At 41.6% G+C, this 15953-nt stretch overlaps 1 long non-coding RNA gene across 1 annotated transcript in view; it reads left to right on the top strand.

Moving 5' to 3' along the window:
• The window catches only part of LOC132816835 (uncharacterized), a 90178-nt gene extending 80440 nt beyond the window's left edge, over positions 1-9738 (top strand). Inside the window, exon 3 of the long non-coding RNA XR_009644825.1 lies at positions 9671-9738. This is a non-coding gene — a long non-coding RNA (uncharacterized LOC132816835). The remainder of the gene's footprint in view (positions 1-9670) is intronic.
• The last annotated feature ends 6215 nt before the right edge of the window (positions 9739-15953 follow it).

Below are 15953 nucleotides of genomic sequence, written 5' to 3'. Positions count from 1 at the left end.
TGGACACAATATTCCAAGTGTGGTTTCACCAGGGTCTTGTAGAGCTGTAGCAAAACCTTGCGGCTTTTAAACTCGATCCCCCTGTAAATGAAAGCCAAAACACCATATGCTTTCTTAACTGTAAATTTACTAACCCACCCCTCAACCTCCTCATCCAAGTCATTTATAAAAACTACTAAAATCAGAGGCCCAAGACAGAGCCCTGCGGGATCTCACTTAACACTGACCTCCAGGCAGAATATTTTCCATCTACAACCACTCTCTGCCTTCTGTCAGCCAGCCAATTCTGAATCCAGATAGTCAAATCTCCCTGTATCTCATACTGCCCGACTATATGAATGAGCATACCATGAGAAACCTTATCAAATGCCTTGCTGAAGTCCATGTACACCACATCTACTGTTTGACCTTCATCAACCTGTCTTGTCACCTTCCCAAAGAACTCAATAAGATTTGTGAGGCATGACCTCCCCCTCACAAAGCCATGCTGACTGCCTTTAATCACACTATGCTTTGTCAAATAATCATAAATCCTATCCCTCAGAATTCCTTCCAGCCCTTTGCTGACCACACATGTAATACCGACTGGTCTGTAATGCCAGGGATTTCCCTATTACCCTTCTTGAAAAGCGGAACATCATTTGCCTCCTGCCAATCCTCCAGTATTACTTCCGTGGAGAGTGCGGAAGCAAAGATCCTCGCTAGTGGCTTAGCAACCTCCTTTCTCGCAGCCTAGGATAAATCTGATCTGGCTCTGGGGCCTTATCAATCTAAATGTTTTCCAAAATTTCCAGAACATTAACTTCATCAATATTGACCTGTTCAAGGCTGTATCCCAGCTCCTCAAAGTTCTCATTCACAACAAGTTCCCTTTCCTTGGTGAAAACCGAAGCAAAAAAACTCATTTAGGGCTTCCCCTATCTGCTCAGACTCCGCACACAAGTTCCCTCCACTATCCCTGATCAGCCCTACCTTCTCCCTGATCATTCTCTTATTCCTCACATATGAGTAAAATGCCTTTGGGTTCTCCCTAATCCTTCTTGCCAAGCTTTTCTCGTGCCCCCTTCCTGGCTCTCCTCAGTCCATTTCTGAGCTCCTTTCTAGCAAGCCTGTAATCCTCTAAAGTTGTGCTAGATTCTTGCTTCCTCCACCTTACATAAGCTGCCTTCTTCCTTTTGGCAAGAAACTCCTCTATTCTCGTCATCCAAGTTTCCTTAATCTTACCCCTTCTTACCTGTCTCAGAGGAACAAATTCGTGCATTATTCGCAACAACTGGTCCTTAAACAATCTCCACATGTCTGCTGTGCCCTTTCTGTGGAACAATTGCTCCCAGTCTGTGCTTCCCAACTCCTGTCTGATAGCGTCATAATTTCCTTTTCCCAATTAAATATCTTCCCTTGGTAACTGCTCCTTTCCCTCTCCAAGGCTATGGTAAATGTGAGACAGTTGTGATCACTATCACCAAAGTGTTCTCCCACCACGAGATCTGACACTTGTCCTGGCTCATTGGCAAGCACCAAATCCAAAATGGCCTCTCCCCTCGTCGTTCTGTCTACATACTGCGTAAGGAAACCCTCCTGAATCACACCTGAAAAAACGGCTCCATCCAAACCATCTGTACTTAGAAGGTTCCAGTCAATATTGGGAAAGTTGAAATCACCCATAACAACAACTCTGCTACATCTGTATTTTTCCAGAATCTGCCCGCATATGAGTTCTTCAATCTCTCTACTACTATTAGGTGATCTGTAGAGAACCCCCAATGGCTGTTCCCTTGCTGTTCCTAACTTCCACCCATACTGACCCTCAGTAGACAAACCTTCCTCAACAACCTTCGTTTCTGTAGCTGTGATGCACTCTCTGAATAGCAATGCTACACCCCCTCCTCTTTTTCCATCATCCCTGTTCTTTTTAAGCGTTCTGAACCCTAGAACATCAAGCATCCATTCCTGCCCCTATGAAACCCATGTCTCCATTATGGCCACAACATTGTAGTCCCAAGTGCTGATCCATGCTCGAAGTTTGTCACTCTTATTTCTGACAATCTATGCAAAGCTACATCTTACAAACATCCCAATGAATGAAGAACCGATCTGCAACTGATGAGGATTTTGGAAGTAGGACGTTTATATTCCAGACCAGCAGGAGAACTCCCTGAAATTCTTGTAGCACCTTAACATCTCTCACATAAACAAATTAGGATAAATATCTCATCCAAAAAGATAACAAGACAGCACTCCCATATAACGTCACTGACATGGCATCCTAGATTATGTACTCAAGTCCCCAGTGCAGCCTGAATCTCCAATGTCTATTCAGCAGTGACAGTGCTGCCAGCTGCAGCAAGGGGATATTTGCAATTTTATTATTCCACAAATAAATGTGACTATTGAACAATAGTGAAATAATCTGTATGCAGTATAGTTGCATGTTATTTGAAAGGTCCTCATGATGGATGAGCAATGTTAAAGTAAGAGAACATGTCATGAAATTGATACATTGAATGTGGTTTTAATGGCATGTTATTTCCATTAGGTTGCACTGGTTTATCTTATTAACTCAATATGGACTCAACCAATACAAAGATCCAAGAAATTTCAAGCACAGGCTTAAATCTAGTACAAATCATGATTCCCTGATCTTTTGCACCTGCTTAAAAAACATTGGCTTTGAAACCAGACTCAGTCATTAAACTGGCTGTGGCCTCAGATCAAATTCAGCACCATTGCAAATTGCCACTCATTCTGCAGTTCATGTGGAGACTCTTAAAATTAAACTTTCATTTAAGGGTAAAGATAATATTAGACACATTTTCAAGTTTTTAAAAAAAATTAGTATGAAACTAGCCGTTGTATATCAATTTTATGAATAAATAGTTCTCTACAGATTTTTGAAACCATTTCCAATTATTTAAAATTAGGCAACTCAAAAATGATGGACTAGATATTGATAAACTTCTCATTTCTGAATTAATAAAATTGCACCAGGCTACCACTGAAACACATCAAACAATGTATTTTTAAACATAAGGTCAGAGTGGGGATGTTCTCTGATGATTATGCAATATTCAAAACCATTTGTGACTCAACAGATACTCAAGCAGTTTGTGTTCATTTGCAGGAAGACTTGGGCAACATCCAGGTTTGGGCTGATAGGTAGCACATAACATTTATGACACAGACCTTCAATAACCATCTCCATTAGAGAGAACCTAACTTGCATCTCGTCACATTCAATGGCATTACCATCACTGAATCCCCATTATCAACAGCCTTGGGGTTATCATGAACAAGAAACTGAACTTGTTACTGAACTTTTCCCCAGGACGCACACCGAGACAAATATCAACTGCGCCTAGAGGACCATCAATTTGGTGAAAGACATTCTTTTGTTTGCGATTTTTGTGAAGATTTGTAGCTCAAATTGTGGTTCACGTTGTACATTGATTTGGACCCCATTTACCAACCTCTCGGAAAAGAACCAGGTGTGATATCACCCACCACTATAGACCAAAACACAACAATAGCATATGGGACAGAGCACCAGCGCTTCACCAGAGGCTCACATATGATGTTACGTAGCTTGGTAATGAAATGTCTGAGAACAAATCTCAATGCAGTGAGCAAACTTACAATTCTTTGGTCTGCCCAAAACTTGTTGGTCTTCCAGAGCAAGGAGTTGACTTTGACTGAGTGTTGTAGACTGGCACATTCCAAAGTCCGTAAAACATGCTGAGGGATGGATTAAAGCTTGGTGCAGCTGCTGCTAAGGCCCAGTGGGGATATCTACTGTCTGAAATCTTTCTGCTGAAATTAAATGGGGATCCATTCAGTTATCAGACCCTCTTCACTGCCCCAAAACTATGTAAATACAGTCTTGTACAATCAAGAAATGCCTTTGGTTTGTTTGTTGGATAGAGTCAAACTCTAATGTTTGTTTCTTCATATGGTACAGTACAGAATCAAATTGCTTTAGTGACTATGCATGTGTATAAAATATTTTATGAATAAAGTATATTTTTGAAATAAAAGAAGATCAGAAACAGAACTGGATGAGCTATGTAAACGCTGTTGGTAACAAGAATGAATCACAGGCCAGGAATACTATGGCAAGTAACTCCCCTGCTGACTCTCCAAAGTCTGTCCACAGTCTACAAGGCACAAGTCAGTAGTGTGATGGAATATTATCTACTTGCCTGGATGCCTGCAACTTCAACAACACTCAGAAAGTTCAGTACCATCCAGAGTGAAGCAGTCAGACTTGATTGGCACTACATCCACAAACATTCACTCCCTCCATCACTGGTATTCAGTAGCAACAGTGTGTACCATGCATAAAATGCACTGCAGAAACTCAACATGGTTCCTTAGGCAGCACCTTCTAAACCCATGATCACTTCTATGTCAAAAGACAAGGGGAGAAGACACATGGCAAACATATGTCTTGCAGGTTTCCTTCCAAGCAAGTAACGTTCCTCTTGGAATTATATCACATACTTGTCACTGGGTCAAAATCCTGGAACTCCCAACCTGTGATATCGCTCACACCAAGGACTGCAGTTCAAGGAGGTCTTGCTCTACCAGGGCAATTAAAGATGGGCAATAAATGCTGGTTGAGCCAGTGACACAGGAATGAAGAGATTATTTAAAAAAGCATCATATTGCACAATTTCATTGCTTCAGGAAGATCTACATTTTGTGAAAAACAAATGAGTTTGAAGAAGTCTTTCAAGAATTGCAATTGCAATTTTAACTATGGTTTGGTTCCTGACCACTGATTGCCTGCAAAGCAGACAGGAGATTCTGTGGTTGGGAGTGAGACTCCCAGGTGGTATGCTGCCTCCCGGGTGCCAGGATCAGGGATGCCTCCTGGGTGGAACGCTCACTAGAGCTCTTTGGGAGGGTTTAAGCTCATTTGTCAAGGGGGTGGGAATCGGAGGGTGAGGATGGGGTAGCTAGTAAATAGCCAGATACAGTGTGCAGAGAGTCTGTGAGAAAGGTTACACAGTTGATAGGGCAAAGTTGCAGTCAGTGTGATGGGTTGAAGTGTGTCCAATTTAATGCAAGAAGTAGCAGGAATAAATGTGATAAACGTAGAGCATGGATCAATACTTGGAACTATGATGTTGTGGCCATTATGGAGACTTGGATATCATAGGGGCAGGAATGCTTGTTGGATATTCCAGGGTTTAGATTTTTCAAAAGAAGTAAGGGGGGAGGTAAAAGAGATGGAAGAGTGGCATTGCTAATCAGGGATAGTATCATAGCTGCAGAAAGGGAAGTTACTGAGGAGGGTTTGTCTGATTTCAGTATGGGTCGAAGTCAGAAACAGGAAAGGAGCAGTCACTTTATTGGAAGTTTCTACAGATCCCCCAATAGCAACAGAGACATGGAGGAGCAGATTGGGAGGCAGACTTTGGAAAGGTGCAGAGGTAACAGGGTTGTTGTCATGGATGACTTTAACTTCCCTAACATTGATTCGAACCTCTTTAGTTCAAATAGTTTGGATGGAGCAGTTTTGTCAGGTGTGTCCAAGGACTGATTCAATCTGTAGACAGGCCATATTGCATTTAGTGCTTGGCAGCAGAACAGGTCAGATATTAGATCTCTCGGTGGGAAAGCATTTCGGTGATAGGGATCACAACTCCCTGGACTTTACTATAGTCGTGGCAAAGGATAGAACCAGATGGTAAGGGAAAGTATTTAGTTGTGGGAAGGAGAATTAAGGTGCCATGAGGCAGGATTTGGGATGCCTAAATTGGGAACAGATGTTCTCAGGGAAAAGCACTTTAGAAATGTGGATTTTGTTTAGGGAACACTTGCTGATAGAGCTGGACAGGTTTGTCCCACTGAGACAAGGAAGGGATGGGGAGGGTTAAGTAACCATGGGTGGCAGGGATGTAGAACATCTAGTCAAGAGGAAGAAGGAAGCTTACTTTAAGTTGAGGAGGAAGGATTAGATAGGATACTAAAGGGTTACAAGATAGCCAGGAAGGACTGAAGAAAGGGACTTAGGAGAGCTAGAAGGAGGCATGAAAAAGCTTTAGGAGATAAGATTAAGGAAAATCTTAAAGTATTCTCCACTTATGTGAGGAACAAGGGGATGGCCAGAGTGAGGGTAGGGCTGATAAGGGATAGTGGAGAGAAATTGTGCCAGGAGTCAGAGGAGGTAGGGAAGGTCTTTAATGAATACTTTGATTCAGTATTTACGAGTGAAAGGGACCTTGTCATTTCTGAGGACAGCATGAAACAGGCTGATACACTTAAACAGATTGATGTTAAGAAGGAGGATGTGCTGAAAATTTTGAAAAACGTAAGGTTGGATAAGTTTCCTGGGCCAGATGAAATATACCCAAGGTCACTACAGGAAGTGAAGAAAGAGATTGCTGCACCTTTGACGATGATCTTTGCATCCTCTCTGTCCACTGGAGTCGTGCCAGATGATTGGAGGATAGCAAATGTTATTCGCTTGTTCAAAAAAGGGAATAGGGATAATCCTGGAAGTTACAGACCAATTAGTCTTACGTCTGTGGTGGGCAAATTATTAGAGAGGATTCTGAGAGACAGGATTTATGATTAGTTGGAAAGCCATAGCTTGATTAGAGATAGCCAGCATGGCTTTGTGAGGGGCAGGTCATGCCTCACATGTCTTATTGAATTCTTTGAGGATGTGACAAAATACATTGATGAAGGTACAGCAGTGGATGTGATGTACATGGATTTTAGCAAGGCATTTGATAAGGTTCTCAATGGTAGGCTCATTCAGAAAGTAAGGAGGCAGGGGATACAGGGAAATTTGGCTGTCTGGATAGAGAATTTGCTGACCCAAAGAAGACAGAGGGTGGTAGTCAATGGAACGAATTCAGCCTGGAGCTCGGTCACCAGTGGTGTTCTGCAGGGATCTGTTCTGGGACCTCTGCTGTTTGTGATTTTTATAAATGACTTGGATGAGGAAGTGGAGTGGTGGATAGTTTGGAGGGCTCTTGTGGGTTGCAGTGGGACACTGACAGGCTGCAGAACTGGGCTGAGAAGTGGGAAAATGAGTTCAACCTGGAAAAGTATGAAGTGATTCATTGTAGAAGGTTGAATTTAAATGCAGAATACAGGGTTAAAAGCAGGATTCTCATCAGTGTGAAGAAACAGAGGAATCTTGGGATCCACGTCCATAGGTCCCTCAAAGCTGCCACCAAGTTGATAGGATTGTAAGAAGGCATATGGTGTGTTGACTTTCATTGGCAGGGGATTGAGTTTATGAGCCATGAGGCTATGCTGCAGCCGTATAAAGCCCTGGTTAGACCACCTTGCAATATTGTATTCAGTTCCGGTCGCCTCATTATAGGAAGGATGCGGAACCTTTAGAGAGGGTGCGGAGGAGATTTACTAGGATGCTGCCTGGACTGGAGGGCATGTCTTATGAAGAAAGATTGATGGAGCTAGGGCTTTTCTCATTGGAGCAAAGAAGGGTGAGAGGTGACTTAAGATGATGAGAGGCACAGATAGAGTGAATAGAAATGCCTATCACAAGGGGGCATAATTGTAAGGTGATTGGAGGAAAGTTTAGGGGAGATGTCAGAGGTCGGCTCTTTACATAGAGAGTAATGAGTGCATGAAATACACGCCAGTGGTGTCAGTAGAGTCAAATAAATTAGGGACATTTAAGCGACTCTTGGAAAGGCACACGAAGGGTATGTAGGTTAGTTTAATCTTAGAGTAGGATAAAAAGATCGGCACAACATCAAGGGCTGAAGGACCTGTACTGTGTTGTACTGTTCTATGTTCTCGGACAGAAATTCTGTCCATTAATTTTACATTTGTCGCTACAATCTTATTTTCTGGAGTATAACTACCACAATGATTAAAATCTACAAGTTGATAACAAGCTGTGAGCCAAACGTATAAAAAACATGACCAGATGAGCAGTGATACTTTTTAAATTTAGTTGTTTTAATCAACAGAAAGTCACTGCAGTAAACAAATCATTGCAAGTGATATGTGAAAATTGTTTCAAATAACTCAGTTTGGATTAAACCAATTGACTTTCAATTTATGAGAAGACCAGAATATTTGTGTCCAGGCTTTGCCCCAGTTTTATCCATAATAGGTCTTATAACAGTTCATCAATATAATGCAAGGTGGATGAGTAGCACAGGGAGCAAACTAGTAAATTACCCATTCATTTGGACCAATAGAAATGTCAAAGATAGGAGCTAGATTTATTACCTGCTGGCCTACAGTGAGTAGGATACAAAAATTAAATCAAACAAGATTCCAATAATATTTTACTATCAAAATGCGATCTTGAACAATAGCCTTGCTTTTCTGCAAATGTGTGAGAAACTTGAAAATCACACATCTATCAATTTAAAACTTTATTACGCATTTCCAAGGCATCCTAAAGCAATAAATTATTTTTACAAAATGCCTTCACTGTTTCTGTCCAAATAAGAATGACAGTCAGTTTTGGACACTGCAGGCTTTAGGTTCCACATTATCGATTGCACCTCTTTGTCAGGCATGAAGTGGTTGTATCAGTGATGGATTTAGCAGCACAACAGCCCACAACTAATTTGCACATGTTCTAGACCCCGATATATTGGTCTTGAGATATCTTTGAGTGTGATTGAAACTGTGAGCTGCAGATAACTTGTAATTTATAGAAGGAAGAAATGAGAAGGTCAATAAGGCGAATAGTGGAGAATTGCAGCCTCAAGAGAATATTGATGTGTGCTATATTATCCGGGCTGAGAGAAGAGATTGATGCTATTTCAGAGGTGAGAGGATGCAGAATAGTCACACATAATATTGGTTTGGAGAGAAAGCTGAGCTGGGATTAAACAGGAAATCACAGTCCTGTCTGCCCTGTGGTGTCAAAGAGACTTCAGAAGTTCTTACACAACAGGAATTTTAAGAGGAAGCCAAAAAAATTGAAAGGATGTTAAATGCTAACAGGTAATGATGGCCATGAACTTTTCATTATCACCCTTGCATGAGGCTCTCTATGAGTCTCACTAGGAGTCAGTGCTAATGAGTTGTGTTTCTGTCTGCAGGGGAAGAGTAACCGATTTATCAATCTTGAGTTAATAATTAGCAAAAAGTTTATTTAGAAGAAATTAAACATTTTTGAGAGTCATACAGGATATGATCTGCTGTAAGGGTCAGAGTGAAAGTCAGCGAAAAAGACGAGAGGGCGAGATGAACCTGTTAAGCAGCTCAGTCCTGAGGAGCAGAACATGAGACCAATGATCTCAATGGTGAGAAATGCTTTGGGAGACCTTGCCCGGGTGTTTGGACAGCATAGCATGGAGGGAGATCCCAAGAGCTTATTCAAGTGGGACACAACTTGATGAGAGCAGAAGGAATAGTGTCAAGTGAATGGAGAAATTGAAGAAGGTCAAAGTGATCAATAAAACTGGCTGATAGGATAGATAGGATAATGAGGAGAAAATGAGAATGGCTGTGAGATTTCTAAAAGGGAGAAGTACAAGTAACAGACTGAAGATGAACAAATATGTACAGATAAATGGGAGAATTTAGATCACATGAATGAATGGTAGGAGTTGGGCTGGTAGAAAATAAGTTTAAAAATAGTATGAGTTAGATACTGCAGCGTTTGAAGGTCCATCTTAAGAAGTATTGTACAAACACAGAGTGTGGAATTTTCCCTTTCTAGGTGCAGTGGGGGTAATGGTGAGAAAAATGAGAAAACACAAAGACAATGAAAATATCAGGATCTCAATGGTGAGAAATGTTTTGATGATTTTCTGACTTAGCTTTAAATGTCAACTGCGGAATTTTATCATTGAGCTGTGACAACCTTATTTCCAGACATTTAGAGTCATAGAGTCACAGAGATGTACATCATGGAAACAGACCCTTCAGTCTAACCCGTCCATGCCGACCAGATATCCCAACCCAATCTAGTCCCACTGCCAGCACCCAGCCCATATCCCTCCAAACCCTTCTGATTCATTCCAAATGCCACTTAAATGTTGCAATTGTACCAGCCTCCACCGCATCCGCTGGTAGCTCATTCCATACATGTACCACCCTCTGTGTGAAAAAGTTGCCCCTTAGATCTCTTTTATATCTTTCCCCTCTCACCCTAAACCTATGCCCTCAAGTTCTGGACTGCCCCGCCCCAGGGAAAAAAACTTTGTCTATTTAACCTATCCATGCCCCTCATAATTTTGTAAATCTCTATAAGATCACCCCTCAGTCTCTGACGCTGCAGGGAAAACAGCTCCAGCCTGTTCAGCCTCTCCCTATAGCTCAAATCCTCCAACCCTGGCAACATCCTTGTAAATCTTTTCTGAACCCTTTCAAGTTTCACAACATCTTTCCAATAGGAAGGAGACCAGAATTGCATGCAATATTTCAACTGTGGCCTAACCAATGTCCTGTACAGCCACAACATGACCTCCCAACTCCTGTACTCAATACATTGACCAATAAAGGAAAGCATACCAAACGCCTTCTTCACTATCCTATCTACCTGCGACTCCACTTTCAAGGAGCTATGAACCTGCACTCCAAGGTCTCTTTGTTCAGCAACACTCCCTAGGACCTTACCATTAAATGTATAAGGCCTGCTAAGATTTGCTTTCCCAAAATGCAGCACCACACATTTATCTGAATTAAACTCCATCTGCCACTTCTCAGCCCATTGGCCCATCTGGTCCAGATCCTGTTGTAATTTGAGATAACCCTCTTCACTGTCCGCCACACCTTCAATTTTGATGTCATCTGCAAACTTACTAACTGTACCTCTTATGCTCGCATCCTAATCATTTATGTAAATGACAAAAAGCACCGATCCTTGTGGCACTCCACTGGTCACAGGCCTCCAGTCTGAAAAACAACCCTCCACCACCATCCTCTATCTTCTACCTTTGAGCCAGTTCTGTATCCAAATGGCTAGTTCTCCGTGTTCCATGAGATCTAAACTTGCTAATCCGTCTCCCATGGGGAACCTTGTCGAACGCCTTACTGAAGTCCATATAGATCACACCTACTGCTCTGCCCTCATCAATCTTCTTTGTTACTTCTTCAAAAAACTCAATCAAGTTTGTGAGACATGATTTCCCAAGCACAAAGCCATGTTGACTATCCCGAATCAGTCCTTGCCTTTCCAAATACATGTACATCCTGTCCCTCAGGATTCCCTCCAACAACTTGCTCACCACTGAGGTCAGGCTCACAAGTCTATAGTTCCCTGGCTTGTCTTTACCGCCCTTCTTAAACAGTGTTCCGGCACCTCATCTGTGACTATCGATACAAATATCTCAGCAAGAGGCCCAGCAATCACTTCTCTAGCTTCCCACAGACTTCTCGGGTACACCTGATCACATCCTGGGGACTTATCCACTTTAACCATTTGAAGACATCCAGCACTTCCTCCTCTGTAATCTGGACATTTTGCAAGAAGTCACCATCTATTTCCCTACAGTCTATATCTTCCATATCCTTTTCCACAGTAAATACTGATGCAAAATATTCATTTAGTATCCCCCCATTTTCTGTGGCTCCACACAAAGGCCGCCTTGCTGATCTTTGAGGGGCCCTATTCTCTCCCTAGTTACCCTTTTGTCCTTAATATATTTGTAAAAACCCTTTGGATTCTTCTTAATTCTATTTGCCAAAGCTGTCTCATGCCCCGTTTTGCCCTCCTGATATCCTTCTTAAGAATACTCCTACTTTCTTTATACTCTTCTAAGGATTCACTCAATCTATCCTGTCTTCCTTCTTTTTCTAAACCAAACCCTCAATTTCTTTAGTCATCTAGCATTCCCTATACCTACCAGCCTTCCCTTTCACCCTGACAGGAATATACTTTCTCTGGATTCTCGTTATCTCATTTCTGAAGGCTTCCCATTTTCCAGCCATCCCTTTACCTGTGAACATCTGCCTCCAATCAGCTTTCGAAAGGTCTTGCCTAATACCATCAAAATTGGCCTTGCTCCAATTTAGAACTTCAACTTTTAGATCTGGTCTATTCTTTTCCACTACTATTTTAAAACGAATAGAATTATGGTCGCTGGCCCCAAAGTGCTCCCCCACTGACATCTCAGTCACCTGCCCTGCCTTATTTCCTAAGAGTAGGTCAAGTTTTGCACCTTCTCTAGTAGTACATCCACATACTGAATCAGAAAATTGTTTTGTACGCACTTAACAAATTCCTCTCCATCTACACCTTTAAGACTATGGCAGTCCCAGTCAATGTTTGGAAAGTTAAAATTCCCTACAATAACTACTCTATCACCCATCACCCCCTACATTTTCCAAGACAGCATACCTGTTTGAAATGGGTATATCCACAAAAGACTCCTGCCCTAGGTGCCGACCTCTCTTACCCTTCCTGGAGTTAACCTATCTATGTGACTGTATCTGAGACTTTCCCCCCTTTCCAAAACTGCCATCCATCACATCCTGTTGCTGTTGCAAATTCCTCATCACTTCTATCTGTCTCTCCAACTGATCCACTTGATCTGATAAGATTTGCACCCAACAGCATTTATTGCAGATATAATTCGCGGTAACCCTTAAACCCTCTTTAAACTCCCACATTTGACAAGAAGTACATATCACTGCAAAGGCCATTTTTGCTCCTTCACAATCTACAGACCCAGAAAGTAACACCGTCTTATTCCTCTACAAACACTGCCCCAAGTTAAATTAATAGCTATGGCTTATATTTTAAGCTTAATCAAGAGGCTTATCTCCAAAACATATAATCAAGAAAGAGTCCGCTATACTCACTACTGCAGCCTTTGTCTTGAATAGACTTAAAATAACAATGAACTTATCTGATTCTCTGTTGTGAACTTCGCCCAAACCGGTTCCTCCAAGATTAGTTGTTAATTTTCCCAGATGCATTCCGATGTCCAGCGACACATGAATTCAAACAGCAAAGGCGATAACATTTTATTAAATCCCCAGTTTGTCTCATTTATACGTAAATTCCAATTCCCCTCTTCTCAGAGAAACCAAGCATCGATAATTTCCAACATGTAAGTCTGAAAGCTGTAGTTTGCCAGATGCTTGTCTAAACCATCTAAACCATCATTCTACTGTGTCGTCAGAATGACATCCCTACCTACACCAAGCCCAACATCCTCTTTTACCTTTGTCCACACAAGTTGACATCAGGAAGCACCACTCTCAACACATCAGCTTGCCTGCACTCAGACCAACTCTTAACAAACTTCAGCCCTTCAACATTTTGCTTTGGAGCTAAGTAACACCAATAGTTATATGCATCTTGCAGGTTACTTTATTAAACAATGACTGAGATTGTGGTCTAGTTGTTAGTAATCTGTCCTGTCAGTCATAAAGTTCTTAGTTCAAGTCACATGCTAGCACCTGAGCACAAAATTCAAGGCTGAAACCCAACATAGTACTATTGGAGGTACTATTTTAAACCAAGTCTCTATCTATTCTCTTAAAATGGACATAAAGACCCCACGGCCCTATTTTGAAGCAAATCAGGGGAGTTATCTCCAGTATCATGGACAATACTCATTCCTCAAAATACATTACAAAAACAGATCATCTGGATGGGACTCCATGCATTGGGGTTTAGAAGAACAAGAGGTCATCTCACTGAGACATATAGGAATCTTAAGAAGCTTGACAGGGTTTATGCTGAGAGAATGTTTCTCATCGTGGGAGAATCCTAACCCTAGTCTCAGAATTAAGGGGCCTAATTTAAGACTGAAATGAAGTCTTAGAATCATTGAGTCATACAGCATGGAGACAGACCTTTCAATCCAACTTATCCAAGCCATCCAGAGTCCTAAACTCATCTTGTCCCATTTGCCAGCATTTGGTCTATATTCTTCTAAACTCTTCCTGTACATATACCCATCCAGATGCCTTTTAAATGTTGTAATTGTACCAGCCTCCACCACTTCCTCTGGCAGCTCATCCATAAACACACCACTGTCTACATGGAAAAGCTACCCCTTAGGTCCCTTTTAAATCTTTCCCCTCTCACCTTAACCCTATGCCTTCTAGTTTTGGACTCTCTTGCTCTGGGAAAAAGACCTTGGTTATTCACTGTATCCACCTCTTTCATTATTTTATAAATCTCTATAAAGTCACTCCTTAACCTCCGGTGCTCCAGGGATAAAAGCGCCAGCCTGTTCAACCTCTCCCTTTAGCTGAAACCTTCAACATTCTTGTAAATCTTCTCTGCACCCTTTCAAGTTGAAGATCTTGCCTGTATCAGGGAGACCAGAACACTGTGGCCCAACCAATATCCTGTATAGCCACAACATAACTTCCCAGCTCCTATACTCAATGCACTGACCAAATAAAGGGAAGTGTACCAAGCATCTTCTTCACCATCCTTTCTACCTGCGACTCGATTTTCAAGGAAATATGCACTTGCATCCCATAGTCCCTTTGTTTAGCACACTCGCCAAAGACCCTATCATTAAGTGTACAAGTCCTGAACTGATTTGAAGTGCTGTTTTTTCATCAGGTGGTTGTACATCAGAATCATACGACACAGAATTTTTTGCAATAGGATTGCAGTGTCGTGGAATGTAATATTAAACAAATTTAGCTTAATTTTTTCATCCTTTAGAATGATCGTGTGTGTCTATCTGTGTGAAAGAGTGTTTTGTGTAGTGGGGTCACCTGATCAAGGTCCCGTTGTACTCTCACATAACCCTCTTGACTGTCCATGACACCACCAAGTTTGGTGTCATCTTCAAACTTACTAACCATTCCTCCTAAATTCACATCCAAGAGATGAGGAGGAATTTTGTCTTTCAGAGCATTCAGAGTCTTTGGAACTATTTGCCACAGAGAGCCGGGGGGCAGATTCCTTGTGTATATTTAAGGCTGAGATAGATAGATTTTGGTCAAGAGTGTGGTGCTGGAAAAGCACAGCAGGTCAGGCAGCATCTGAGGAGCAGGAAAAACAGGCTGTTGCCTGGAACGTTAATTTTCCTACTCCTCGGATGCTGCCTGACCTGCTGTGCTTTTCCAGCACCACACTCTTGACTCTAATCTCCAGCATCTGCAGTCCTCACTTTCACATAGCTAGATTCTTGATGAGTAGGGGATTCGAGGGTTACAAAGAAGGGCAGCAAAATGGACATGAGGAGTGTCAGATACACCATGATCCTATCGAATGGCTGAGTAGCCTCAAGGGCCGGCACAGCCTACTCCTGTTCCTATTTCTTATGGTCTTGTCACATTACTGTTTGTGGGAGATTGCTGTACCAAATTAATTGCTGTGTTTCTTATATTATAACCATGACTACATTTCAGAAATATTGGTTTTAAGACATCTCACTGATCATGAAAGGCTCTATAAAAATGTAAATCTTTCCTTCTACTCTGTTCTACACAACTTTCAGCATCGCTCCTTCACCAGTTTTCCTGACAGCTAGGCAGTCAGGGATAAAGATGGAAAAAACATTAAATCAATTCAAAAAGTGATCCTCTTGTCCGTTGATTGGTTTTGCCTGACTGTATGCCTCTATTAATACTGGAAAGTTGGCTGCTTAGATTTGAAATTGCGATAGTGTATTTCACAGATCTGCTTAAGCTGAGATGTTTGGAGAAGTAAAATGCAGTTTCTGCATGATTATAGCATTTGGTTTATTGGAATCTTAAAACCAAATAAGGGACGAGGGAATGGCTTCCAATATCTCCTTTAAACTGAAGGTTCTGGTGATGGTCACAAACCATTTTTTCGGGGTGTTGAACCCCCCCTCTAGCTCAAGGATATTAACTATTCTTTAATTTTCTGTGCATCTTTTCCACATGTTCTGCCAAGTTTTTATTCCTATAACCTCATTTGTTTCACTTGTACTTTGACTGATGGTAGTCATGATCATATTCCATTAGGGCTGAAATGATCATTCCTCTCCTTCATTATAATACACGGCCTTTAATATCCTTTTTCATTTAATGAAATGCAAAACAATGTTAACAAATGC

Source organism: Hemiscyllium ocellatum, chromosome 6 (genome assembly GCF_020745735.1).
Source record: "Hemiscyllium ocellatum isolate sHemOce1 chromosome 6, sHemOce1.pat.X.cur, whole genome shotgun sequence".
NCBI lineage: Eukaryota > Metazoa > Chordata > Chondrichthyes > Orectolobiformes > Hemiscylliidae > Hemiscyllium > Hemiscyllium ocellatum.
The sequence above is the reverse complement of the archived record's forward strand: the minus strand, read 5'-3'. Positions and strand labels throughout refer to the sequence as shown.